We start from the raw sequence: 4965 nt of genomic DNA, 5'->3' as shown, positions 1-4965 counted from the left end.
GGCGCCGGCCGCGCCGAGCTGCGCAGCGCGGCCCGCGGCGGCTCCGCGCGCGGAGGCGGGCGGGGAGCGGGGCGGGGAGCGGGGCGGGGAGCGGCGCGCGGGGCGGGCCCCGGCGCGGCGCCGTGACGAGAGGCCACGGGGCCGTCCCTGCCGCGGCGCGCGGGCGCGGCCGCCATGTTGGGCTGCTGCCGCGGGCCCCGTTCTGTCACTCACAACAGCGCGAAACCCCTAAAACACTTTTCCTTTCCTTTCCTTTCTTTCTTTTTTTTTTTCTCTTTTCAATTAAGCACTTTTAGGAATTTGCTGGATTTCGTGCGCTCTGCGGCAGCACGGAGCACCCCGGGGTGGAGGGGCAACTGCTCGCTGAAAATTAACAGGAAAGTAGTTAATATTTTTTGGGGGGGAAAAAAAGAACATAAAAAAGAAGATAAAGCACAAAGTAAGAAATACATTAAAAGTATTTACATCTTTCTGCGTTGTGATAGTTAACCATTTCCCTCTTTCTTTAAAATAAAACTCACGTTTTCCAACAGGATTTGTACCATTTTTATTTGTAAAAATAACCATCTGAATGCATTGCAATAGTAGTTTACAGTTAGGGTTCTTCATTACATTAGTACAGCATTCAGTAGTTGGAAAAGAAAAAGTTAATGAACTGTGCTTGAGAAGATGCAGGTTGGATTCCAAGTCGCTAGTCGCTGGAATAAGTCTTTTTCCTCATTTTGTACATTAACATTTAGTGAAGTCTTCTAACTTCAATTTACAAAAGCAAACAATACCGACAAAACCCCATCAAAACCATCAAACAATATTTTATATTGTTTGTTACAAATATGTTATGCAAAATATAACACTGGCACCAGATTCGTATCACCATTGTTTGTAAAGATATATTGCACATGCTAAAGCATAAAATAAAAGACAAAACCTACAAAACATGAGATATTGGCCTTAATATATAGATCACTGCATAAGAAACGCATAAAATTACACTTTATACACACACTCAGATTGTCACTATTTTAAAACGCTCCCTCCTATAACACTGATCTAAGGTTTACTTTTTGTGTATAAGAAAGCATTTTCAGCACTGCAAAATTATACATTACTCCTATAGAAATTTAGCCTATTAATTTTCATTTCAATGCAGGTAGAACATATGAAAAGAAGAAACACTTTTTTACATTCAGAGAAGGTTTGAAATGAAAATTTACTGGTAATATATTGCTTTTATAACACTCAAATGAAAAAAAAGACAAGTTTCACAAACCAGTTTCAGAATACACAAATATAAAAAGGCACTCTAATATTTCTTACATGACTAGGAATAAAAATCACAAAATTTTAAAAATTATCTTCAAGATACACAGCCAAGTTTCTCAACAGTACAATGGATAAACAATTCATTTTATGTGTTTGTTCTAATTTAAACATCTGGCAGCTCTTTACTGCGTAAAAGTACCAAACACATCGTGGTGCCCTTTTAGTAGCGATGAACAGAAATCCCCTGAGCTATTTCACAGCAATTTCAGGCAGTCCAGAGGTTGCAGCTCAGTGTCTGTGAGAGAGATCCGGGACCCAGCCCTGCTATGGATTCCACCTGCAACTGTGGTTAAAATTCAAGAGTAAACTGCACTGCTAATGGAGCGGGGGGCAGGCTGGACACCCCTGTTTGGAGCGGGTACGGAAGCAGCCCGTGGACTGTAAATGGTTCCCCTGTAAATCCATCCACAGGGATGCAAAGTGTAAATCCAGGGTTAAGTGCAACAATTAGGTATGAGTAACTCCACCCTCATAAAAAGTCCACAGAAAGGCAAAATGAGTACTGGCAAGCGTAAAATTATTCCCGTGCTGAAATTCCAAAGTGCTGCCCTAAGTTACAAGTGTATTTCCACACGTGATAAACTACACGACAGATTTGTGTGCTACCATACCAGGAAAGGGATCCTGGTAACGCGTGAGCCCTGCTCTGGGATCGGCCCATGCCCAGCACTCCCAAGGCTCCGACTCGTGAGTTTTCCTCCTAAACCGCCCATACTCAAGGCATGGCTTTCCCAGCTAGCCTTTAGGGCACTAAACGAATCAAATGATATTCTTCTGTGGTTTCTGGAATATTGCATCCTTCAGTCCCTGTTAGTTTATAGAAAAATGTCAGCAATAGCAGAAGTTCCGGTGGGTTCCTATGAGGATCACAGTAATTCAGGAATCCCCTGTGCTTCTGTCATGTTACACACCTCGAGAAGAGGCAGCAGCTGTACTGCACAATTACCAGAGTTACTTGGTACTGCAAAAATGCAGAAATATTTTCAGTGTCTCTGTATGGTAGCAAGTAAAAAAAATTTTTTTTAATGGCTATTTGAAATAATACATCCTCCCCTTGGTAAATATGACTGTTTTTCTCCTAATGAAGCAATTTCATGTAGGATAGTGCAGCTTTCTATATAGGAGGGTGGACGTCTAACTAACTGCACAGCAGTGCGCCAGCATCTGTAGTTAAAATAAGATTAAAACACTGATCCTGCTGCTAGACCGATGACAGCCACTTTGCATATACTCGTTTGACATGCCACCATTCTACACAGAAACCACAAATGCAAAACTTGGGATTTCTCTTCACATCTAAACAGACACCACTGAAAACATCACTCTTCAAAACCTCGTTTTTTCAGTGCTTTAAGAAAGGTGGTTATTGCTATTCTGCAATTCTAGAAAAGCAAAATACTTTGAGAAAAGTCAATCATAAAAATGTTATTCTGAGAATAAAACCAGGGTCTGGATGCTTTGTCATTCTACTGCAGAAAATGTAGGGCTGAGGGGAAAAAAGATGCTCACCTGTAGACACGTTATATCCCTTGTGATGCTTGTGATTCAAACGTCAGAATTTTGCTGATGTTTGAGGAAACAATGCTTAATTTTAACATGGCAAAATAAACTTTAACATATAATTAAATATTTGTTGTAATTAAAGAACTGGAATCTGCCAACAGACTTTTTAAGCAAGTCAGTGGAACAAAACCTGCAACTACACTGAAAGTCCTCCCTGTTCCCTTACCCTGGCAAAAAGCGTGTCCTGCCGCTGCTGCTCAGACCCGGCAGAGACGCGGCCCGCGGGCAGGCGGCGCGGGGGTGGCTGCGAGTTCAGCCCTCGCTCCACGCGCCATCACCGCGGTGCCCTTTCTCCGCGGCGCTCTCCCGGGCGCCTCGCGAGGTGCTGCGTCGCTCCCACGTTCTCAATCCATCGGGAGCCCCGTTCTGGGCTCAGCTCTTCACCCAACCTGGCGACTCCGTCTCTGCATCGCAGGCAGCAGAGGCCCAGCGGCCTCCCCGTTCCACTCAGGCCCCCGGCCTTGCCTAGATTCACATTTCATTTTGCGTGATGCCAAATAGGATGTACAAAAACTAACACGAAGAACAAGCCGTAGTTATTTTTCTTGGGCATTCGTTTTGTTTCAAATAAATATAGACACATTTACATTAAAAGAATATGAACATTTTCTTTAGTCTGGAAGAAAAGCAAGCGTGGTCAACACATCGGCTACAAATGTCAAGCTGTCAACTTGAAACCTGTGTCATAAAATGTAAAATACTCTCACGACTACTTATTATCTCAAAAGTTTATATTGTTATGGTGTAGAAAAACTACTTCATCCTGTCACATTTGAAGAAAGAAAGGAAAGTAGCGAAGTCCTTTCGTTGCTGAAGCATTTTGGTCCTCTTGGTACAGCTGGTTAGTTCACGATAGGTTTTTGTTTGTTTTTCTGAGTTTGTTTTTAAAGTCTCATTCTTCCTTTTGTACATCTGTTGCAGATGAGGGTCGGGGTCCATTCGACCTAGAAACTTTGGCAGAAGGAGCAGACATGTTCACAATGCTGACATTGCTCTAGGAAGCTGGTGACAAAAGGCCTTTTAGTCTGTATCTCCAGGCCCTTGCAGGGTGTGTATATAGCTACGTTTTCTTCTGTTTGGTATTTCAACTTTTGGTGTTTCTACGTTTTCACGGCTTTACCTTTGCTCAGATCTGTTAATCCAAACTCTGGCAAAAATATTTTAAATTTGTATTATTTACAGTAAAAGTTATTTAGGAGTAGAGATATTTTTAAAAGTCCCTTTAAGTTGGCAACTCATCGTAAACATTTCGATATACCTCTGTCTACATCTGATTTTTCTTTCTCTGATACTAGATTCTTGGTTAATGGCTCAGGTGACAGAAACTTCTAATGACCCTAATTCTGTAGTGCAAATAAATCATACACGTTTGTGCTGAATTGAAACAAAGAAAGTAAGGGCCAAGTCATTTTACACAGAGATTCCACTAACATCTGTGGGAAAATATGGTGAGACAAGTGGCATTTGGCCTTCCAAATTTTTTTTTTCTGTGTGCTGCAACTAAGAATTGCAAAAAGTGCCTTCTGTATGTTTAAGTGCTTAATACATGCAGAATGTAAAAGGTTTCTTTTCCTGTAGAAAAGCAATACAGGCAGTTTTAAGATTTACAACTTTACCTTTGGTTTTGTGTAATAAATTTATCTAATTCACATTGCCCCTGGAACTAGGAAACAGACAAACAGAGGAAAGGGTTGATGGTTGAAATCTATGAAAAACTACACTGGAAATATGTGTGTACTAAAGGTACAGCTAAACACGTAAGTACTTTTTACAAACGATTCCCTGTTTACTTGTGCTGTCACAAAGAAAGAGGCATTTTCTCCTTTTCTACGTAAAATAAGAGGTAGAGACTTTCCATAGGGGCACTTAGGGCCTAAAGAAAACATGAAAAAGTTGAAAAGCTGCAGAACAGTAAATGGGAATGCGTTCCAGTGAATTCCTCCAGGCTTGTTATTTAAAGGCTTGATTCTTACCAATACTGCAAATCTTCCAACACCTATTTGGCAAGAATAATAATGAAGAATATAGCAGTGGGATTTAAGTCTTTTAAAAAAAGACCAAAAAAAGTAAAATTAAATA

The sequence above is a fragment of the Tinamus guttatus genome, unplaced genomic scaffold (assembly GCF_059628265.1).
Source record: "Tinamus guttatus ecotype Peru unplaced genomic scaffold, ASM5962826v1 Tinamus_guttatus_pri_ptg000592l, whole genome shotgun sequence".
NCBI lineage: Eukaryota > Metazoa > Chordata > Aves > Tinamiformes > Tinamidae > Tinamus > Tinamus guttatus.
This window is presented reverse-complemented; position numbering follows the sequence as displayed.